The 25,396-nt window shown below is 49.3% G+C and overlaps 1 protein-coding gene across 2 annotated transcripts in view; it reads left to right on the forward strand.

Moving 5' to 3' along the window:
* LOC146010003 (uncharacterized) overlaps positions 1-25,396 on the forward strand; it is a 65,005-nt gene that overhangs the window by 10,739 nt on the left and 28,870 nt on the right. The gene's annotated exons all lie outside the window — the stretch shown is intronic.

Below are 25,396 nucleotides of genomic sequence, written 5' to 3' on the forward strand. Positions count from 1 at the left end.
CAATGCCCGCGATTTTCACATAGGAATCAATGTTAAATGGGCTACAGAGCCCAAATAGGCAGAATTAACCCTTAAATGTCCCCCCAATTTTTGTACGCCACCCCACGATCCACGGCAACCCGAAGCGTGGCGAGCGCAGCGAGCCCGCGAGGGGCGGCGGTACGCGTCCTCCGACCTTTTCATGCCCTACTATCCACGTCGGCGTGGAGTTGAGAATAGAATAGTGTGGCGAGCGTAGCGAGCCACCGAGCCCGAAGCGTGGCGAGCGCACGCGGATACCTTCACAGGTAAACGCGTCCCCTCGCGGGCTTCACAGGTGTCCGCTTTTCGCCACGGATACCTGTGAAGCCCGCGAGGGGACGCGTATAACTGTGAAGGTATCCGCGTCCCCTCGCGGGGCTCGCTGCGCTCGCCATGCTTCGGGCTCGGTGGCTCGCTGCGCTCGCCACACTATTCTATTCTCAACTCCACGCCGACGTGGATAGTAGGGCATGAAAAGGTCGGAGGACGCGTACCGCCGCCCCTCGCGGGCTCGCTGCGCTCGCCACGCTTCGGGTTGGCGTGGATCGTGGGGTGGCGTACAAAAATTGGGGTGACATTTAAGGGTTAATTGTGCCTATTTGGGCTCTGTAGCCCATTTAACATTGATTCCTATGTGAAAATCGCGGGCATTGAGGCATTTTAAAGTAAAATCGCGGTCAATCAGGCTTTTTAACATTGTTCCCTATGGGAAAATCGCGGTGATGGCGGGTACACGATTTTTATGTACCCGCGATTTGCCCGCGATGACCGCGATTTTTTACCCCCGACGCCCGCGATTCTAATCGCGGGCGCCGTTCTAGGTAAAGAGTACCTGTTTCTCCTACATATGGGCCCAGTAACAGAGATACCCCAGAGAGATGTCCCCGTCCTCTGTATTCCCAGGATAATCACATATATACCATGTCCTCAGTCACTGCGTGTCTCCTACAGATGGGCCCAGTAACAGAGATACCCCAGAGAGATGTCCCCGTCCTCTGTATTCCCAGGATAATCACATATATATACCATGTCCTCAGTCACTGCGTGTCTCCTACAGATGGGGCCAGTAACAGAGATACCCCAGAGAGATGTCCCCGTCCTCTGTATTCCCAGGATAATCACATATATACCATGTCCTCAGTCACTGCATGTCTCCTACAGATGGGCCCAGTAACAGAGATACCCCAGAGAGATGTCCCCGTCCTCTGTATTCCCAGGATAATCACATATATACCATGTCCTCAGTCACTGCATGTCTCCTACAGATGGGCCCAGTAACAGAGATACCCCAGAGAGATGTCCCCGTCCTCTGTATTCCCAGGATAATCACATATATACCATGTCCTCAGTCACTGCGTGTCTCCTACAGATGGGGCCAGTAACAGAGATACCCCAGAGAGATGTCCCCGTCCTCTGTATTCCCAGGATAATCACATCTATACCATGTCCTCAGTCACTGTGTGTCTCCTACAGATGGGGCCAGTAACAGAGATACCCCAGAGAGATGTCCCCGTCCTCTGTATTCCCAGGATAATCACATATATACCATGTCCTCAGTCACTGCGTGTCTCCTACAGATGGGCCCAGTATCAGAGATACCCCAGAGAGATGACCCCGTCCTCTGTATTCCCAGGATAATCACATATATACCATGTCCTCAGTCACTGCGTGTCTCCTACAGATGGGCCCAGTAACAGAGGTACCCCAGAGAGATGTCCCCGTCCTCTGTATTCCCAGGATAATCACATATATACCATGTCCTCAGTCACTGCGTGTCTCCTACAGATGGGCCCAGTAACAGAGATACCCCAGAGAGATGTCCCCGTCCTCTGTATTCCCAGGATAATCACATATATACCATGTCCTCAGTCACTGCGTATCTCCTACAGATGGGCCCAGTAACAGGAATACCCCAGAGAGATGTCCCCGTCCTCTGTATTCCCAGGATGATCACATATATACCATGTCCTCAGTCACTGCGTGTCTCCTACAGATGGGCCCAGTATCAGAGATACCCCAGAGAGATGTCCCCGTCCTCTGTATTCCCAGGATAATCACATATATACCATGTCCTCAGTCACTGCGTGTCTCCTACAGATGGGCCCAGTAACAGGAATACCCCAGAGAGATGTCCCCGTCCTCTGTATTCCCAGGATAATCACATATATACCATGTCCTCAGTCACTGCGTGTCTCCTACAGATGGGACTAGTAACAGAGATACCCCAGAGAGATGTCCCTGTCCTCTGTATTCCCAGGATAATCACATATATACAACTAGGTGATTCATCGCCCCCTACGGGCGCTCTTCACACCGTCGTAAGGGGCTGCGCCCCCTTAATTTGTGAACGTTTGTATATGAGAAATATGGTTAGAATTGTATGAAAGATGCCCTGTATTGCAACTTAGGTGTCCGCGAATCGCGGGAGGGGGGGTCGCGGGGGGTGCCGCGAATTGCAGGAGGGGGGTTGTGGGGGGGTGGATGCTGCGAATCGCGGGAGGGGAGGGATTGCAGAGAATCGCGGGAGGGGGGTCGCGGGGTGGGTTGCCGCAAATCGCGGGAGGGGGGTTACGGGGGCGGGGGTTGCGGCGAATCATGGTAGGGGGGGTCGCAGGGGGTGTGCCGTGAATCACGGGAGGGGGGGTCACGGGGTGGGGTGCCGAGAATCGCAGGGGGTGTGTGTGTGCCGTGAATCGCGGGAGTGGGGGTTGCGGGGGGGTGTGACGCGAATCGCCACAAGAAAAAATCAACACAGAAAGGTCAACACATGTAAATGTTGACATAAGTGTGGCACTTCATTGGTGTCCATGTCGACACATGAGAATGAATATGAAAACATTCAAAAAATGAAAAAAAAAAACTTCAAAAACTCATGTCAACCTTTTTCATTGTCGACCATAGCCATGTCAGTGTTTTCCATGTGCAATTTAATTCTGGATCTGCCGCGAATCGCGGGGGGGTGCCGCGAATTGCGGGAGCGGGGGTCGCGGGGGTGGGTGCCGCGAATCGCGGGAGGGGGGTTGCGGCGAATCATGGGAGGGGGGGTCGCGGGGGTGTGCGGTGAATCACGGGAGGGGGGGTCACGGGGTGGGGTGCCGAGAATCGCGGGGGAGGTGTGTGTGTGTGTGCCGTGAATCGCGGGAGTGGGGGTTGTGGGGGTGGGGGGGGGGGTGTGACGCAAATCTCCACAAGAAAAAATCAACACAGAAAGGTCAACACATGTAAATGTTGACATAAGTGTGGCACTTCATTGGTGTCCATGTCGACACATGAGAATGAATATGAAAATATTCAAAAAATGAAAAAAAAAAACTTCAAAAACTCATGTCAACCTTTTTCATTGTCGACCATAGCCATGTCAGTGTTTTCCATGTGCAATTTAATTCTGGAGCTGCCGCGAATCACGGGGGGTGCCGCGAATTGCGGGAGGGGGGGGTCGCGGGGTTGGGTGCCGCGAATCGCGGGAGGGCGGGGTTCACAGGGGTTCCGGTGGGGGGTTGCCGCGAATTGCGGGAGGTGGGGTGCCGCGAATTGCAGGGGGGGGGTTGCGGGGGGGTGTGACGCGAATCGCCACAAGAAAAAATCAACACAGAAAGGTCAACACATGTAAATGTTGACATAAGTGTGCCACTTCATTGGTGTCCATGTTGACACATGACAATGAATATGAAAACATTTAAAAAATGAAATAAATCTTCAAAAACTCATGTCAACCTTTTTCATTGTCGACCATAGCCGTGCCAGTGTTTTGCATGTGCCATTTAATTCTGGGGCTGCCGCGAATCGCGGGGGGAGCCGCGATTTGCGGGAGGGGGGGGGGTTGCGGGGGGTGGGTGCCGCGAATCGCGGGAGAGCGGGGTTCATGGGGGTTCCGGCGGGGGGTTGCCGCGAATTGCGGGAGGGGGGGGGTCGCGGGGGGGTGCCGGGGTGCCGCGAATCGCCGGAGGGGGGGTTGCGAGGGGTGTGACGCGAATCGCCACAAGAAAAAATCAACACAGAAAGGTCAACACATGTAAATGTTGACATAAGTGTGCCACTTCATTGGTCTCCATGTCGACACATGACAATGAATATGAAAAAATTAAAAATAAATCTTCAAAAACTCATGTCAACCTTTTTCATTGTCGACCATAGCCATGTCAGTGTTTTGCATGTGCCATTTAATCCTGGGGCTGCTGCGAATTGCGGGGGGGGGGGGGGGGGCGCGAATCGCGGGAGGGGGGTCGCAGGGGGGGTGCCGCCAATCGTGCAAGGGGGGGTCGCGGGGGGGGGTCTTTTTGCCGCGAATCGCGGGAGGGAGGTCGCGCGGGGGGGGGTGTTTTTTCCGCGAATCGGGGGGGGGGGTGTCACGGGGGAGGGTTTGCCGCGATTCGCGGGGGGGGGGGGTCGCGGGGTGGTGGTTATGCCGCGAATTGCGGGAGGGGTCTTTTTGCAGCGAATCGCGGGAGGGGGGGTCGCGGGGGTGTTTTTGCTGCGAATCGCGGTAGGGGGGGTCGCGGGGGAGCGGGTGTTTTTGCCGCGAATCGCGGGAGGGGGGGGGCGCGCAGGGGGAGGTTTTGCCGCAAATCGCGGGAGGGGGGCGCTCACCTGGTGGCTGTGGAGTAGCAGTGCTGGGCAACATGGGAAGGCAGTGGGTGTCTGGCACTGTCTGTGGGCTCACTGGGCTGGTTCTCTGTCACATACCTCCCAACATGACCCTCTCCAGGAGGGACACAATGCTCTGTTTCTAGACTTCCCCTTAATGTATGATTGCCATCACCTGTTTTAAACAGGTTAATTTATCAGAAAGGTGTTCAGCACAGATGAAGGCAATCACACATTAAGAGGAAAGTCCAGGAACAGAGCGTTATAGACACAGACACCCACTTTGAGTGACAGATGTAGCCAAATATATAGGAGATGTCCTCAGTCACTGCGTGTCTCCTACAGATGGGCCCAGTAACAGGAATACCCCAGAGAGATGTCCCTGTCCTCTGTATTCCCAGGATAATCACATATATACCATGTCCTCATTCACTGCGTGTCTCCTACAGATGGGCCCAGTAACAGAGATACCCCAGAGAGATGTCCCCGTCCTCTGTATTCCCAGGATAATCACATATATACAATGTCCTCAGTCACTGCGTGTCTCCGACAGATGGGCCCAGTAACAGAGATACCCCAGAGAGATGTCCCCATCCTCTGTATTCCCAGGATAATCACATATATACAATGTCCTCTGTCACTGTGTGTCTCCTACAGATGGGCCCAGTAACAGAGATACCCCAGAGAGATGTCCCCGTCCTCTGTATTCCCAGGGTAATCACATATATACCATGTCCTCATTCACTGCGTGTCTCCTACAGATGGGCCCAGTAACAGAGGTACCCCAGAGAGATGTCCCCGTCCTCTGTATTCCCAGGATAATCACATATATACAATGTCCTCAGTCACTGTGTGTCTCCTACAGATGGGCCCAGTAACAGGAATACCCCAGAGAGATGTCCCCGTCCTCTGTATTCCCAGGATAATCACATATATACCATGTCCTCAGTCACTGTGTGTCTCCTACAGATGGGCCCAGTAACAGAGATACCCCAGAGAGATGTCCCCGTCCTCTGTATTCCCAGGATAATCACATATATACAATGTCCTCAGTCACTGCGTGTCTCCGACAGATGGGCCCAGTAACAGAGATACCCCAGAGAGATGTCCCCATCCTCTGTATTCCCAGGATAATCACATATATACAATGTCCTCTGTCACTGTGTGTCTCCTACAGATGGGCCCAGTAACAGAGATACCCCAGAGAGATGTCCCCGTCCTCTGTATTCCCAGGGTAATCACATATATACCATGTCCTCATTCACTGCGTGTCTCCTACAGATGGGCCCAGTAACAGAGGTACCCCAGAGAGATGTCCCCGTCCTCTGTATTCCCAGGATAATCACATATATACAATGTCCTCAGTCACTGTGTGTCTCCTACAGATAGGCCCAGTAACAGGAATACCCCAGAGAGATGTCCCGTCCTCTGTATTCCCAGGATAATCACATATATACCATGTCCCCAGTCACTGCGTGTCTCCTACAGATGGGCCCAGTAACAGAGATACCCCAGAGAGATGTCCCCGTCCTCTGTATTCCCAGGATAATCACATATATACCATGTCCTCAGTCACTGCGTGTCTCCTACAGATGGGCCCAGTAACAGAGATACCCCAGAGAGATGTCCCCGTCCTCTGTATTCCCAGGATAATCACATATATACCATGTCCTCAGTCACTGTGTGTCTCCTACAGATGGGCCCAGTAACTGAGATCCCCCAGAGAGATGTCCCCATCCTCTGTATTCCCAGGATAATCACATATATACCATGTCCTCAGTCACTGCGTGTCTCCTACAGATGAGCCCAGTAACAAAGATAACCCAGAGAGATGTCCCTGTCCTCTGTATTCCCAGGATAATCACATATATACCATGTCCTCAGTCACTGCGTGTCTCCTACAGATGGGCCCAGTAACAGAGATACCCCAGAGAGATGTCCCCGTCCTCTGTATTCCCAGGATAATCACATATATACCATGTCCTCAGTCACTGCGTGTCTCCTACAGATGAGCCCAGTAACAAAGATAACCCAGAGAGATGTCCCTGTCCTCTGTATTCCCAGGATAATCACATATATACCATGTCCTCAGTCACTGTGTGTCTCCTACAGATGGGGACAGTAACAGAGATACCACAGAGAGATGTCCCCGTCCTCTGTATTCCCAGGATAATCACATATATACCATGTCCTCAGTCACTGCGTGTCTCCTACAGATGAGCCCAGTAACAAAGATACCCCAGAGAGATGTCCCCGTCCTCTGTATTCCCAGGATAATCATATATATACAATGTCCTCAGTCACTGCGTGTCTCCTACAGATGGGCCCAGTAACAGGAATACCCCAGAGAGATGTCCCCGTCCTCTGTATTCCCAGGATAATCACATATATACCATGTCCTCAGTCACTGCGTGTCTACTACAGATGGGCCCAGTAACAGGGATACCCCAGAGAGATGTCCCTGTCCTCTGTATTCCCAGGATAATCACATATATACCATGTTCTCAGTCACTGTGTGTCTCCTACAGATGGGCCCAGTAACACAGATACCCCAGAGAGATGTCCCCGTCCTCCGTATTCCCAGGATAATCACATATATACCATGTCCTCAGTCACTGCGTGTCTCCAACAGATGGGCCCAGTAACAGAGATACCCCAGAGAGATGTCCCCGTCCTCTGTATTCCCAGGATAATCACATATATACCATGTCCTCATTCACTGCGTGTCTCCTACAGATGGGCCCAGTAACAGAGGTACCCCAGAGAGATGTCCCCGTCCTCTGTATTCCCAGGATAATCACATATATACAATGTCCTCAGTCACTGTGTGTCTCCTACAGATGGGCCCAGTAACAGGAATACCCCAGAGAGATGTCCCCGTCCTCTGTATTCCCAGGATAATCACATATATACCATGTCCTCATTCACTGCGTGTCTCCTACAGATGGGCCCAGTAACAGAGATACCACAGAGTGATGTCCCCGTCCTCTGTATTCCCAGGATAATCACATATATACAATGTCCTCAGTCACTGCGTGTCTCCGACAGATGGGCCCAGTAACAGAGATACCCCAGAGAGATGTCCCCATCCTCTGTATTCCCAGGATAATCACATATATACCATGTCCTCAGTCACTGCGTGTCTCCTACAGATGGGACTAGTAACAGAGATACCCCAGAGAGATGTCCCCGTCCTCTGTATTCCCAGGATAATCACATATATACCATGTCCTCAGTCACTGTGTGTCTCCGACAGATGGGCCCAGTAACAGAGATACCCCAGAGAGATGTCCCCATCCTCTGTATTCCCAGGATAATCACATATATACCATGTCCTCAGTCACTGCGTGTCTCCTACAGATGGGCCCAGTAACAGAGATACCCCAGAGAGATGTCCCCGTTCTCTGTATTCCCAGGATAATCACGTATATACCATGTCCTCAGTCACTGCGTGTCTCCTACAGATGGGCCCAGTAACAGGAATACCCCAGAGAGATGTCCCCGTCCTCTGTATTCCCAGGATAATCACATATATACCATGTCCTCAGTCACTGTGTCTCCTACAGATGGGCCCAGTAACAGGTATACCCCAGAGAGATGTCCTCTGTATTCCCAGGATAATCACATATATACAATGTCCTCAGTCACTGTGTGTCTCCTACAGATGGGCCCAGTAACAGGAATACCCCAGAGAGATGTCCCCGTCCTCTGTATTCCCAGGATAATCACATATATACCATGTCCTCATTCACTGCGTGTCTCCTACAGATGGGCCCAGTAACAGAGATACCCCAGAGAGATGTCCCCGTCCTCTGTATTCCCAGGATAATCACATATATACCTTGTCCTCAGTCACTGTGTGTCTCCTACAGATGGGCCAGTAACAGAGATACCCCAGAGAGATGTACCCGTCCTCTGTATTCCCAGGATAATCACATATATACCTTGTCCTCAGTCACTGCGTGTCTCCTACAGATGGGCCAGTAACAGGAATACCCCAGAGAGATGTCCCCGTCCTCTGTATTCCCAGGATAATCACATATATACCATGTTCTCAGTCACTGCGTGTCTCCTACAGATGGGCCCAGTAACAGAGATACCCCAGAGAGATGTCCCCGTCCTCTGTATTCCCAGGATAATCACATATATACCTTGTCCTCAGTCACTGTGTGTCTCCTACAGATGGGGCCAGTAACAGAGATACCCCAGAGAGATGTACCCGTCCTCTGTATTCCCAGGATAATCACATATATACCTTGTCCTCAGTCACTGCGTGTCTCCTACAGATGGGGCCAGTAACAGGAATACCCCAGAGAGATGTCCCCGTCCTCTGTATTCCCAGGATAATCACATATATACCATGTCCTCAGTCACTGCGTGTCTCCTACAGATGGGCCCAGTAACAGAGATACCCCAGAGAGATGTCCCCGTCCTCTGTATTCCCAGGATAATCACATATATACCATGTCCTCAGTCACTGCGTGTCTCCTACAGATGGGCCCAGTAACAGGGATACCCCGGAGAGATGTCCCCGTCCTCTGTATTCCCAGGATAATCACATATATACCATGTCCTCAGTCACTGCGTGTATCCTACAGATGGGCCCAGTAACAGAGATACCCCAGAGAGATGTCCCCCGTCCTCTGTATTCCCAGGATAATCACATATATACCATGTTCTCAGTCACTGCGTGTCTCCTACAGATGGGCCCAGTAACAGAGATACCCCAGAGAGATGTCCCCGTCCTCTGTATTCCCAGGATAATCACATATATACCATGTTCTCAGTCACTGCGTGTCTCCTACAGATGGGCCCAGTAACAGAGATACCCCAGAGAGATGCCCCCGTCCTCTGTATTCCCAGGATAATCCCATATATACCATGTCCTCAGTCACTGCGTGTCTCCTACAGATGGGCCCAGTAACAGAGATACCCCAGAGAGCTGTCCCCGTCCTCTGTATTCCCAGTATAATCACATATATATACCATGTCCTCATTCACTGCGTGTCTCCTACAGATGGGCCCAGTAACAGAGATACCCCAGAGAGCTGTCCCCGTCCTCTGTATTCCCAGGACTGTACAGAGGAGACTCCCAGGACCATACAGGAGGATCAGGTAGGTGGGATTTTGGGTCTCCCCTATATACCAAAGTGACTCTCACTATATGATCTGTAGAGAAGCAGATTACATCCAAATATGCAATTGAATAATCTTTTACTGAATTCCGAAATGTATTTTATTGCTGCTTTGTATAGGATGAAGACCACATGATTAACATTAGGGCAGAAGATACAGAGGCAGAGACAGATGTGACTGATATGAAGGTAGAAGATACAGAGGTAGAAGAAGAGACGGATGTGACTGATATTAAGGTAGAAGATACAGAGAGAGAAGAAGAGACAGATGTGACTGATATGAAGGTAGAAGATACAGAGGGAGAAGAAGAGACAGATGTGACTGATATTAAGGTAGAAGATACAGAGAGAGAAGAAGAGACAGATGTGACTGATATTAAGGTAGAAGATACAGAGGGAGAAGAAGAGACGGATGTGACTGATATTAAGGTAGAAGATACAGAGGGAGAAGAGTCGTATGTGAGGGGTGATCAGCAGTGTAAGGAGAAGGAAATCCCTACAGATACCAGAATAGGTGAGTAATAAACAGTCATTCCATAAGGGGTGTGGTATGGGACTCCGACAGTCGGGATCCCGACAGTCATTATCCCGAGGTCGGGATCCCGACTGGCCAGAGTCAGACAGCATGGCGAGTGCAAAAAAGCCCCTTGCGGGCTCGCTGCGCTCGCCATGCTGCGGGCACGGTGGCTCGCTACGCGAGCCACCTATTCTATTCTCCCTCTATGGGGGTCGTGGACCCCCACGAGGGAAAATAGCGGGTGGCCGTCGCGCACCCGGCTGTCGGCGTTTTGACAGTCGGGATCTCGACATCGGGTAAATGATTGTCGGGATCCCGACTGTCGGGAACCCGTCCGGCACCCTCCATAAAAAATCCCATATTTTTTTCTCGCTCAGTAAATATTCCAGTCACTAATCCTAGACCCTCCTTTGTCAGTATAGACTTATAAGGGGAATGTATTTGCCCAGTGGGGGAGTCAGGTGCCATAAAGACCCTATTATACTCCTGCTCTTCCCCTCACATCATGTCACTGTGTGTTACCAGCCCAGAGATCTGACCAGTCTCCTCCCCGCACTCTCTGGTGTATCTCATACATCAGGAGCCATCAGCCCCTATTATACTCCTGCTCTCCCCCTCACATCATGTCACTGTGTGATACCAGCCCAGAGATCTGACCAGTCTCCTCCCGAACTCTCTGGTGTATCTCATACATCCGGAGCCATCAGCCCCTATTATACTCCTGCTCTCCCCTCACATCATGTCACTGTGTGTTACCAGCCCAGAGATCTGACCAGTCTCCTCCCCACACTCTCTGGTGTATCTCATACATCAGGTGCCATCAGCCCCTATTATACTTCTGCTCCCCCTCACATCATGTCACTGTGTGTTACCAGCCCAGGGATCTGACCAGTCTCCTCCCCACACTCTCTGGTGTATCTCATACATCAGGAGCCATCAGCCCCTATTATACTCCTGCTCTCCCCTCACATTATGTCACTGTGTGTTACCAGCCCAGAGATCTGACCAGTCTCCTCCCCACACTCTCTGGTGTATCTCATACATCAGGAGCCATCAGCCCCTATTATACTCCTGCTCTCCTCTCACATCATGTCACTGTGTGTTACCAGCCCAGAGATCTGACCAGTCTCCTCCCCGCACTCTCTGGTGTATCTCATACATCAGGAGCCATCAGCCCCTATTATACTCCTGCTCTCCCCCTCACATCATGTCACTGTGTGTTACCAGCCCAGAGATCTGACCAGTCTCCTCCCCACACTCTCTAGTGTATCTCATACATCAGGAGCCATCAGCCCCTATTATACTCCTGCTCTCCCCTCACATCATGTCACTGTGTGTTACCAGCCCAGAGATCTGACCAGTCTCCTCTTCACACTCTCTCGTGTATCTCATACATCAGGAGACATCAGCCCCTATTATACTCCTGCTCTCCCCTCACATTATGTCACTGTGTGTTACCAGCCCAGAGATCTGACCGTTCTCCTCCCCACACTCTCTGGTGTATCTCATACATCAGGAGACATCAGCCCCTATTATACTCCTGCTCTCCCCTCACATTATGTCACTGTGTGTTACCAGCCCAGAGATCTGACCGTTCTCCTCCCCACACTCTCTGGTGTATATATGCATCAGCAGCCATCAGCCCCTATTATACTCCTGCTCTCCCCCTCACATCATGTCACTGTGTTACCAGCCCAGAGATCTGACCAGTCTCCTCCCCACACTCTCTGGTGTATCTCATACATCAGGAGCCATCAGCCCCTATTATACTCCTGCTCTCCCCCTCACATCATGTCACTGTGTGTTACCAGCCCAGAGATCTGACCAGTCTCCTCCCCACACTCTCTGGTGTATCTCATACATCAGGAGCCATCAGCCCCTATTATACTCCTGCTCTCCCCTCACATCATGTCACTGTGTGTTACCAGCCCAGAGATCTGACCAGTCTCCTCCCCACACTCTCTGGTGTATCTCATACATCAGGAGCCATCAGCCCCTATTATACTCCTGCTCTCCCCCTCACATCATGTCACTGTGTGTTACCAGCCCAGAGATCTGACCAGTCTCCTCTTCACACTCTCTGGTGTATCTCATACATCAGGAGCCATCACCCCCTATTATACTCCTGCTCTCCCCCTCACATCATGTCACAGCCAATACAGTATAAAGGACAAAAAAAAGGTAAACAAATCGATAAAACATTGTCTAGGAAGAGATCTTAACCCCTTACCGACGCAGCCTGTTTTTGCCTTCCTGACAGAGGCCTTTTTTTCAAATCTGACTTGTGTCACTTAAGTGGGGATAACTTTTTTTTGCTTTTACTTATCCCAGTGATTTTGAGATTGTTTTCTCGTGACACATTGTACTTTAAGTTAGTGGTAAATTTTGGTCGATACAGTCTTTTTTTTTTTGTGAAAAATACCAAAATGTCGTAAAAAAATTGAACATTTTGCAATTTGCAAAATGTTAAATTTTCTGCTTGTGAGACAAATAATCATACCACTCAAAATAGTTCATAACTAACAAAGATCATATGTCTACTTTATGTTTTAATCATTATTTCAAACTCCTTTTATTTTTTTTGGACACTAGGGGGCAGCAGAGTCAAAATTATACACCTAACACAGTAAACGCTGCTTTTGGCTGTTCACATTTGAACAGCCAATCGCAGCGATCGCTGAGGGGGGGGGGCATCGGTGCCCCCCCTGGGCAATGAGGGAAGATGTCTGCTGTCATGGACAGCAGACATCGTCCCTCTGTCACCGCGTCTATAGACGCGGTGACAGTTTAAAGTCATGACGTACATTTACGTCATGTGTCGGGAAGTACATCCCGACCATGACGTAAATGTACGTCAAATGTCGGGAAGGGGTTAAGTAGGAAGAACTGGCAACAAGCGAGTGTATTGAGGATTTGGAGATAGTTATACTTATCCGCCAGGAGCAAATATCAGGTTGATACAGGTCAGACATTGTCCAGTGAAGGCCATGCCGGCCTATGACGGTCTAACCACGCAGCAGCTTCTTCTGGGGTTTGAAAGATCCTTGTCACTCCATCGGCAAACACCCTGAATTTTTAAGAAAAGAGCATAGCATATGGGATCTGAAGGTTCCGAAGGCGTCTCTTATTAGGGAGAAATTGGCCTCTATCTTTCTACTTTGGGAGACGTCAGGGGCCACAGGCTTTGACATTGGGTAGTGAGAGTGGGAGAGAGCGCCAGCACCCTAGAGGTTAAACTTGAGCTGCCTGGCTCCTCCCCTCCTCTACCCCACCTCCAGGCCAGGAAGCTCAGTTTTTCGGGTGCTGGCAGGAGCCAGATGCATCTACTAGAGGGGCTGCCGTTTAGCAGCCTCACTTCCTTTTTGTATTGTATTTTTTACTTTTCTTTTACACTGACCCTGTCAGTGACAGAGCAGCAGCACTGAGGTCATGGGTTCAATTCCCACCATGGCTCTAACTGTGCAGAGTTTGTATATTCTCCCTGTGTTTGCGTGGGTTTACTTCGGGGGCTCCGGTTTCCTCCCACATTCTAAAATATAAAACAGAAGTATGCTGTGTTAGCCGTACATATGGGGTAAATGTCTACGCCACCGCAAGGTATGCATAGTACCAGCTTACTGTGTATGGCTTGAACACTATCTCTGCTGGTCAGGAGAATACTGTGTAGTGGTACCGTATAGGCTACCTGCCTATTTTATGGCATTGTATGCCTTGTATACTTGTAGTATATTGTCATACCTGTGCCTTTAGCTGCAATGTCCTCCAGGGGTACCAGTCCCAGTGACTCTGGGGCTCCGGCGCTGATGTCTTGTACATCCTGTAATGCTGGCCTATTCCCCCATGACTAGTACAGGACAGCTTATGCGCAAGCTGCTACAATGCGTGGGCAATTCCCACAGGTACAGCCTCCTCTCAGGAGCCTGCTTGGGCCACATTCTTTACTCAGTTGTCGGTGCAGCTAGTAGACAAGTTCTCATCTGCACCGCCCCTGCAGCCTTGGATCGGCATCATCCCTTGGGTGAGTGCTTATCTGCCTCCGGACAAGGTCCCCAGAAACACCGTCCCCATCCTTGGCGGGTGTAGCTCCCCGCACAGTGGGAGCGCTCTGTACCCGCAGATACCCCCGTCGTCCAGACTCCTCCGTCGTCAGACACAGAGATGAGGACACCTAGGATTAGGATTGTCTAGAGGGGGCCGTCAACTATGGTATTGACGATGGGGGGGCCTGTGATAAGGTGAATCCCCCACCTCGTCTTGAGGTGCCGACCTTGGTCTCAGCTTTCAAATAGGTCCTTACCTTAAACGACCCCGGTGAGCCGCCTACTAAACTTTTGGGTGTCTGCCTAGGTGTATTCTGGGGTTATTCCATAAATCAGTGAACTCGACTAAGGTCATCAGTTGGGAGATACCTAACTGAAAGTTTAGCTTGCCATTGGCAGTTTCCCTTCCTTTTACCCCCTTCCACAGGAGGACATAGTCCCCTGGGAGACTGTCCCTAAAGTGGACGCACTCCAGCTCCAGGCATCTACTTGGGTGGTTAAGGCCTTAGTTGCGTAAGCAACTTCTCTCGCGGTGGACGCTGCATAAGGGGTGTCTGAGGAAAACCGGCTGCCTTGTATTGAGCATCGCATGACACTTTACCTGGGGGAGTGGCGGCTCTGGAAATTCCGCCACTCACCTCCAGAATGTCATCTTCGACCATAGCTGCACACACATACCGGTGTCTGTGCTCTTGGAAGTCCCAAACTCAAAAACCCTTTGAGGGTTCCTTCGTATTCGGGCCAGAGCCAGGTATAGGGGCCGGGTTAGATACTGTTCGGCAGAGGATATCCCTTCTGGGGGATTGCCATCTGGCTCTACAGTCCAGGATCAGACATCTCTTCTCCCCCTGGCGGGTGTCTGTGCATTCCTGCATGGGGGCCCTGGGGTTGGTGGTATCGGCCTTCGCATTGGCAGAATAGGCTCAGTTCCATTCCCGCCCTCTACAGGGGAAGATTCTCTCCAGGTGGTTGGGACACTACCACAATATCCGTCCCAGAAGTTCACCTGGTCTCCAGCAGTGCCCCCTTTCCTGGTGGCTTTGGGACGGAACCTTACTACTGGATCCACCAGTAGACACTCCTAGCCACGCATGCTAGCCTCCATTTTTAGGGGGTGGTCACTTGTCAGAGGTCGTTCCAGGGTATCTGGACCACACTGGCGGCCCAGCTCTCCATCATAGTCCTCAAACTGAGGACAGTCTTCCGGGCAGTCCGCCTGGTGGAACCCTGACTTAGGGGTCACCCAGGTGCATGTCCAGACAGACATTGCGACAAGGGTGGCTTATGTTAACCACCAGGGTGGCACTCGCTGTCAGCCTGCTATGGCGGAAGCATCCTGTATCTTTCAGAGATGATCCCTGCTCTTTCAGCGATCTTTATCCCGGGAGTCCTGAATTGGGTGGTGGTCTTCCTCGGCCATCAGACCCTGGATGCCGATGACTTGACCCTCCATTGGGAGGTGTTTCAGATGCTGGTACAACGGTGGGGCCCAACCGAGGTGGCCTTGATGGCCTCTCGCCATACCCACAAACAACCTCTGTGGAGGTCCAGGTCTTGCGACTCCGAGGGGGGGCTTACCTGGTAGACGTCCTGTCCGCTCCGTGGCCGTCCACACTGATGGCGCCTTTCTGCCACTTTTCCTCTTGCGAATGACTCGCAAGCTGAGGGCGGCACGTTGATTCTGGTTGCTTCACCTTGGCCAAGACCGATCTGGTTTTCGGATGTGCAGTCCCTGTCAGTAGCCCCTCTTATTCGCTTACCCCTGTGCACAGGCTTGCTCTCTCAGGGTCCGCCTCTCTCTCTCGGCTTTGAGGCACCTGGCTTTGAAGGGGTGGCTGTTGAGACCTCCCGGTTAAGACCCAGTGGGTTTCACTCAAGAGTGACCTCTACCATGCCCAAGTCGAGGAAACCTTCCTAGACGGGGGTGTACCATCGCATATGGAGGGCTTACTTTTCCTGGTGCGAACTCTATGCTTCAGATTCCGTAACTTACTGCCTGGCTAGGGTTCTGTCCTTCTTGCAGAAGGGTCTGGTGGCTAAGTTGCGTTTATCATCTTTAAAGGTTCAGATTTCGGCCTTGAACATCTTGTTGATGTCTGCACATTCCTGCAGGGTGTCTTGCATATCCAGCCTCCCTTTGTTACCCCGGTTGTCCCGTGGGATCTCTCTAATCTTGTCAGCTTCAGGGCCCACCTTTGTGCCCTTGCGGTCGGTGGACCTGTGTTGCCTCGCCTGGAAGATCGTTTTCTTGTTGGCGATAGCTTTGGCCAGGGGAGTCTCGGAGTCTCTGACCTGTCAGCTCTGTCCTGTAAGTCCTTTTCTTTTGGTCTTTTGTTCTAACCGGGCGGTTCTTTGTACCGTCCCTTCTCACCTACCTTAGGTGGTGTCCAGCTTTCATGTCAACCAGGATATTATTGTTCTGGCATTTAGACAGTCTGTTGTTACTACAGCTTGGTCCTCCTTGGACGTTGTCTGGCCGTGGCGCATCTTTGTGTGCCGTTCTAGGCCGTTGCACTAGTCAGACTCTCACTCTTTCTTTGTACTATATGGTTTTCAGATGAGAGGGTGACCTGCCTCTACGCAAACTACTGCCCACTGGATTCGCTCTGGCAGGCATATTTGGGCGCCTCCCTCGCGGTTCTGGCGGAGGATTCGGGCACATTCTGTTAGGTCGGTTGAGCAAATTTGCAGGGAAGCGACTTGGTCGTCCGCCAATACTGTCTTGCGTTTTTGTGCTTTTGACATTTTTGTCTCCCAGGACTCTGCCTTCAGCCATAGTGTGTTGGCTACGGCACAGGCGCGTCCCCACCCATAGGAGGCTGCTTTAGGACATCCCATTGTCAAAGCCTGTGGCCCCTGACGTCTCCTGAAGTAGAAAACGAGATTTATGTCTTACCTGTTAAATCTCTTTCTTCGAGGACGTCAGGGGCCACAGGGATCCCTCCCTGCCGCGCCTGCTTTACTTCCGTTACGGTTAAGTTACGATTATGTTATAGTGTTCCTCGGTTGAAGGTACTAACATGCGTTAAGAATGTGTTTCTGTGTGGTGCTGCTCTTCCTTCTCTCTTGTCTCCTGCCTTGGCTTGATAAAATGGAAAGAAGGGGGTGTGAAACCGCGCTTTCACCTACTGACATGCAAAAGGTCAAGATAAAAAATACATTTATTAAAAATACACTTTAAAATAAATCCTATAGACATAGAATGGCTGGTACTGAAATTGATAATTGATAAAAATGGAGCCAAGATAGTCACCCAATTTTCCTAAGGATTACAGTCTCAGTGTCCGTTCCTATAAGCGCTTCCTGGTATTGTCCCAAATGATTTTTGCCGATGGTGGTTGAACAGTTAGGAGTGATGTTATCCTCCAGTCCAGGGAGCACCAGATGGTGTAGGGCTTGACCTGGTTAGTTGTTGATGCAATGTCCTGGTTAGGTACGGCTGCTGGAATTTGCTCTGAAGGCTGGGTCTGGGTTCCAATAGTGAGTGTCTAGGCTCCACCACACCGACGCGTTTCACTCTTAGATAGTTTTCAAGGTGATGAAAAAGCTCTAATAGCGAAACGCGTCTGTCTGGTGGAGCCTAGACACCCACTATTGGAACCCAGATCCAGCCTTCCCATTGTGACCGGACCAGCTTCCAGAGCAAATCCCAGCAGCCGTACCTAACCAGGACATTGCATCAACAACTAACCAGGTCGAGCCCTACACCATATGGTGCTCCCTGGGCTGGAGGATAACATCACTCCTAACTGTTCAACCACCATCGGCAAAAAATTATTCGGGACAATACCAGGAAGCGCTTATAGGAACGGACACTGAGACTGTAATCCTTGGGAAAATTCAGTGACTATCTTGGCTCCATTTTTATCAATTATCTGGTGCTCTCTCCCACTCCCACTACCTATTGTCAAAGCCTGTGGCCCCTGACGTCCTCGAAGAAAGAGATTTACCAGGTAAGACATAAATCTCGTTTTCTGTACACCAATGGGGAAGTCCGGAAAAACAGAGATATTAGATCCTTTCCATTTCAAGGGACCATTGGTACAAGCCAGGTGAAGTACTGCATCTGTGTCTTGGTAGTGAAGGAACTTAGCTAAGAACATGCGCGGCGGAGAGCGTGGGAAGAGTGGTCGCATAGGTACACGGTGCGCTCATTCCACTGCAAAGTGTGAGAAGTCATCTAGGCCAAAAGATTCATCAAAGCCATTTCTCCAGGAACTGTTCAGGGGAGACACCATCTTCTGACATTGTTACGACGTAGACAGCCTTCCATGTCTATAAGTTTCCTCTAAACTTCAGTCACTTGAGATTCCATAGTAGCCGTGCGATGTTCCAGTGGGGTGAGTGTGTATTCCATTGTAGATACCCGAGTTTCGACTTCCCATACCCATCCACAGACCTACTGCAGATCCTGATGGAAGATGGAGAGGTCCAACTGTACCTGTGGAAATTTTATAAGCAAGCCTGGTCTCACTCGCCATCAGTGCATCCAGGACCTTTTGCATAGCATTGGCAGAAGGTGAGGGGGGAGCAGGTTCCTTAGTATCACTCCCCTATTTGGACTGGGAAGGGGGGTTCTTAGTAGGGATGGCCATCGGTGCAGATGCCATCGATGGTTGCCATCGATGGCGATTCTGCACCCAGCCGTCAATAGTGGCAAACTATTTGATGGATAACCATCGATAGTTTTAGCTATCCATTATGTGACGGAATGGCCCGTGGGCCACTCAGAACTCATAGGCGGGACTTCTGGGTGTCGGGGCGGAGCTACGCTCCGTGATCCAGGCACATTGAGGGAAAACAAGACAAGGAAACATTGTTTCTCCTTTGCCATCGATGTAGGGAAACGATCTGCTACTCCCACATTGATGGCAAAAGGATTCGGCATCGGCCACAAACCATCTATGATTTTAAATCGTCGATGGTCATCCCTAGCTCTTAGAAAAAGTCTCCAGCTTTGGCATACACAGCATTATGTTGATGGTGCTTCACCCTGGTTGTCAGCTAGAAAATAAATGATAATGACTAGTAAGAGACAGGCTATTGCCAGCAGGGAATATGGTCTCCGTACCAATAGAAGCAGGCCTGGATATGGGACCGGTCAGATAGGCAATTGCTGTATAGTGAAGTGAATCAGGGTCATGCGGGCCGTGCACAGAGCGGGTATAAATGGGGTCTAGGCCCTAAGTAGATAATGTAGGGAGAGATCATGTGGAGTTGGGTGGCTTATTTCCCAGCGATGCACATAATCAAGAGTAACAATAATAATATTATGGCACTAACAACCAGAGACAAGCTGACATCCACATTGGTGGAACAGTGAAGGATGAAGGGTAGAGCCATCCCAGCAGACGTGTGGGAGAGCTGTGTCACCCCAGGGGCTAAAGGGGGATAATGGAGGTGAGGCATCAGAGACTGGGTATATGAGCAGTTATACCTGTGGTCAGGAAGCAGAAGCCGAGTATAAGTCTATAGTAATAGCCGGCCCTGGTCATGCTGGCAGTACCTGGGGAAAATGGTGGGAACTTCCGGGGTCTGGAGCAGCATAGCGCTGCACCTCAGCAGCGGGGAGTGAAGAAGGAGGGTCCCGGTACCTGTCACTGCAGGACGTCTCGTCCCGGCTACCTCCTGCGTGCAGGGATCTGGGCGAAGGGTGGCAGGGCATGTGGCACAGCCCAATCTCAGCGCCGCACTCCACCTCCAACCAAGGGGCGGCGACAAGCTCCTTCTGCATGGAGACACACAGCAGACACGGCAGAGGGTGCACCACCGTATCACAGGTCAATATATGCGGTTTCGCCACCCAGGATAGATGAAGGATTTAGGGGAGGAGCTCAGCACAGCATATGCTACTCCATCGCCATCAAAGCCACGCCCCCCATGAACGTATTTTAAGATACAATATGTAGTACTGTCTCTCAAATGTCTATTAATATGAAGTATAGGAATTCAGTGTAGATCCTGAGTTATCACACAGATGATGGGGGTGGTGCACAGGTTCTCAAACTCTGCCCTAAGGACCCCGCACAAGGGAAACCATTATCTCCATTTTTGGATCTTTGAAAATCTGTCAAAAAGTAATGAATACACCTGCCGGGTGAGCTGGAAAACGTGAACTATGTGGGGCCCTGTGGACCGAGTTTGAGAACCCCTGGGATAGTGTGCCCATACTCGCAATTACACACCTGATGTGACGCCCAGAAAGGTTATTGTTATGGTAGTTACGTCATGTGCTCCACCCAGAAGACGGCAGACTCACACATTAACAAGTAGAAAGTAGCATATAAAGGCAATGATGTCATACCACACTCATGGGTAAACATGTGAGCCTTTTTGATTTGGCCCTTCGGGATCGCATTAATCTGGCTGTAATGATGGCAGCTGGTGCCTGGAATGTATGTTCCTGAATCTGTTGGATTTAAGTAATTCCAGCTGCATCATCTTTTCTTCCTCTTATTAAATAGTGATATCTTTTAAGTTGTCGTGTCATAATTTGCCTCAAAAGTGACAAGAATGTTTTTGTTGATTAGAATTAAGAAATACATAAAATTGTTTTAATTGGTCTTTCCCTCTGTTCCGAATGATAACAATATTATCTATGTGGGACACCTGGTTATATCCAAATAGGTTGTTTGTCTGTTTTGTTCTAATATCCATTTGCCCATGAATTGATTAGCATAACTTGGAGCGAATGTTGTGCCCATTGCAGTACCTGGTTTTTTTTTTTTTATAGAATTCAGTCCTAAACAAAAGTATCTTATTGTGAATTAAAGGCACACTTAGATAAATCAGATGATGCAGTTCAGTGCACTTACTGAGGATTAGTACTTTCTTCTATAGAATGTTTTATTGGCCTAATTTAGTAGCCGTGTCTGGTGGGTCTGTTCTATCAGAGGATCATATAGAGGCTGCTATTCCTACTACCTATGTGATATATCTATGTATATATCCATCCAGTAATTCACCCCACAAGTTTCCTGTATTTTATGTATGAGGGCAGTCTGGATGGATATTGTGGTTCAGCAATGTCATTGGCTGACATATTGATGACATCATAGTGACACAGTGATGTAGGAGTGAGCAATGATGTCTCACAGGGAATACAGAGTGTTAGCACCACTGGGGCAGGGAGTGATGGGAATTGCTATATAGTCTCTATAGAGTGGAGTTATGTGTGTACACTGTATAAAGACCTGGGCATAATAATAATAGTTATATTATCTCCAGCAGGGGGAGACACAAGCAGGGATGTCCTGGAGGAAGATCGCATCTTGTCTGCTGATACTAAACTAGAGGATGACATCACACAAGACTCTCCAGGAGACATCCCCAGTACCCCAAATATACATCCAGTACCTCCCAGTGCTTATATATCATCTGATCCCTCTAATCGTGATGTCTGTTCTTCTAATACCTCAGCTATTGTCACACATCGTGCAGATCATACACGTGATACACAATGTCCCTGTTCTGAGGGTGGGGAATGTGTAATATCTAAACCACATGTTGTTACACATCAGAGAAGTCCCACAGGTGAGAGGCCATTTCCATGCTCTGAGTGTGGGAAATGTTTTAAATGCAAATCAGATCTTGTTACACATCATAGAAGTCACACAGGTGAGAGGCCTTTTCCATGTTCAGAGTGCGGGAAATGTTTTTCAATTAGGGCAAACCTTGTTACACATTCTAGAAGTCACACAGGTGAGAGGCCTTTTCCATGTTCAGAGTGTGGGAAATCTTTTTTAAGTAGGGCATATCTTGTTACACATTACAGAAGTCACACAGGTGAGAGGCCATTTTCATGCTCTCAATGTGGGAAATGTTTTGCACGGACATCAGTTCTTCGTAAACATCAAAGAAGTCATATAGATGAAAGGCCATTTCCGTGCTCTAAATGCGAGAAAAGTTTTAAATGCAAATCAGATCTTGTTTCACATCAAAGAACTCACACAGGTGAGAGGCCATTTCCGTGCTCTGAGTGTGGGAAATCTTTTAAATGCAAATCAGATCTTGTTTCACATCAGAGACGTCACACAGGTGATAAACCGTTTCCATGTTCTGATTGTGGGAAATGTTTTACATACAAATCACAGCTTGTTAAACACCAGGGAATTCACACTGGTGAGAAACCATTTCCATGCTCTGACTGTGAGAAATGTTTTACATACAAATCACAACTTCTTAGACATCAAAGACTTCACACGGGTGAGAAACGATTTACATGCTCTGAGTGTGAGAAATGTTTTAAATACAAATCACAACTTGTAACACATCAAAGACTTCACACAGGTGAGAAACCGTTTCCATGCTCTGAGTGTGGGAAATGTTTCTCGAACAAATCAAAACTTGTAACACATCAAAGACTTCACACAGGTGAAAAACCATTTCCATGCTCTGAGTGTGGGAAATGTTTTAAATGCAAAGCAGAACTTGTTTCACATCAGAGAAGTCACACAAGTGAGAAACCGTTTCCATGCACTTACTGTGAGAAATATTTTACATACAAATCACAGCTTGTTAAACATCAGAGATGTCACACAGGTGAGAGGCTATTTTTATGCTCTGAGTGTGGGACATGTTTTAGAGACAAATCAAATCTTGTAAAACATGAGAAGAGAGGTCACACGTGAAAAGCCATATACATGCTGAGTGTAGGAAATGATTTCCATGCAAATCACATCTTGTTACACATCAGAGATTTTACACCCGTAAGAGGCCGTATGTACCTGTATGCTCTGAGTGTGAGAAATGTTTTACATACTTATCAGACCTTGTTAACCATCAAAATTCACACAGGAATAAAACATTACTATGAGCTGTTACACAACAGGGTTGTAACAAAAATCCAGGAACATTTTAAGTAATAATATTTATATTTTCCAGTAGATCTCTGCCCCACTCACCACATTACTAACAGACCATAGTGTTACAGAAGTGTCTACATGTTATCCATGTCAGTCACACACATAACAGAGAACATGCAGGACCATTTATACAGACATTCTGGAACTGTATGGGTAGAATCCAGCTCTGGAAAGGTGGATTATGGGAAGTATTTCTTCCTGGTGGGGACAAACAATAAAACATTCACTTTCTTTTCTCTGTCTTGACATTGAAGTGATTTTGTGGAGAATATATGTTTATTTTTTAGGAGAAATAAGCAAACTTATGGTGTTTTCTTTATAATAAATGTCATTATATTGTGTGGACATTGCAGAAGTAATACACAGCCCAGTGATTGTCAGCTCTTGTCACTACCGATCTGTCCGTGTCCAGCAAATGTCAGTGTCCTCATATTTCCACCAGACCATGTAAGCTTCCAGCCCAGCATCCTCTATGTCTGCAAGTTCTCACTGATACAGCAGTAATATGCGGTCATACAGCTCCTATGTATCTCCATGCTTATGTTCCCTTTCTGCACTGTACTAAATCATGGGGGAGGGCTATACAGCCGAACGCAGTGCAGAAGGCCCTAGGCCTAGAGAGTATAAGCCCCTCCCTTTTGTCCACACATAGGCAGGGATGTGTCTGGTGCAGCAGCCATTTTGTGTCCTAGCTAGAGCAGGTTGCATGATGGGTAGAGATCCGTGTTTTGTCCCTGCAGCTGTAACTGCGGAGATCTCAGATGATATATGTTGTGCTAACAATGAGACTTATTGTTGATGACAATATAGGACAGGGATGCGGAACCTTTGGCCCTCCAGCTGTTGTTGAACTACACATCCCAGCATGCCCTGCTACAGTTTTAACATGGCCAAACAGCAAAACTGTAGCAGGGCATGCTGGGATATGTAGTTTATCAACAGCTGGAGGCTCAAAGGTTCCCCATTCCTAATATAGGACATGTAGGGGATGCCAATGTGTTTTGGGCAGCTTCTAAGCCTGTAATAAGAGGGCAGATAATAGAATATGTGGCCAAGTTAAGCAAGATATGGGCTGTAAGTAGGGTTGCCACCTTTCCCGGATTTCTGGGAATGTCCCGGATCTGGTGGCAATCCTCAAGGAGGCTTTTTCAGATTCCGGGATTCTCCCGGAATTTGGGTGTTTGAAAAAGCCTCCATTCACTATTTCTCTCCCGTGCCTTTGTGCTGCCGCAGCGCATACAGGGTTAAGCGCCCATGTTTACAGATGGCTGTGCGCTCCACTTATGTGGCTTCAACTTCCGCCTCCTCTGGCATTGCATTCCACCCCATGAGGCGTGTCCTACGCCGGCCGCCGTTACCTCCCGCTTCGCTCCCGGTGCAGTATGAGCCTCAGCCTTCCCGCTCACCGTACACACGTCACTGCTGTTTATGTGACACCTCTGGTTCCTGCGCGCCCGTCTCACCCGCTACACCCGAACATGAAGCCATGGAAGAAACAGGGTGAGTGCTATTGACACCCAATAGCCCGAGCTGTTGCCGGCAGGCTCACAGAATCCAGGTGTCAGTACTGCAGCAGCAGCTGTGTGACCAGCACTACATTGCTGTCACTTCTATAGTAGTAGTACGTTTATTTATAAGGCGCCACAAGGTGTCCTCAGCGCCGTACATAGCAAACAAATGACAAGGTAACGTACAGGGTGTGTTTATAAAATACAGCATAAATAGGGGTATAGCTGGTAGAACTAAAATCAGCATCAGTTCTGAAGTAGGTGTCGAAATTGTCGAGGAGACAAGATGAAGTAGAGGAAGGGAAGAACAGGACAGGAGCACAGGTGAGGTAAAGAGGTAGGGTGAGGAAGGAGGGCCCTACTCATAAGAGTTAACAGACTAAAAGAAGGTGGGTGGACGAACGAAAAACAATAGGATAAGTAGGAACGGATGAGAACAGATGGAGGGGTAGGGTAGGCAGGATAGGAGGAGCGGAAGAGGTTAGGAGGAGGAGGTATAGGCTTATCGGAAGAAGTGGGTTTTGAGGGAACGCTTGAAGGAGGTATCAATACCGATATATATATGTTCAAAGAACAATAAGTGAAAAGCGTAGGTTACGTACTTTGTCCGTAACCTGTGTACCCTTTATTCCTAGCTACATGCGAACAAAACGTAGCGCAGCGTAGCGTACCTTTACCGTGTATTTGTACACGCTTGAATCAATGCAGTAATAGGAGATCCCTTCGC

The sequence above is a fragment of the Crinia signifera genome, chromosome 6 (genome assembly GCF_055691185.1).
Source record: "Crinia signifera chromosome 6, ASM5569118v1, whole genome shotgun sequence".
Classification (NCBI taxonomy): domain Eukaryota; kingdom Metazoa; phylum Chordata; class Amphibia; order Anura; family Myobatrachidae; genus Crinia; species Crinia signifera.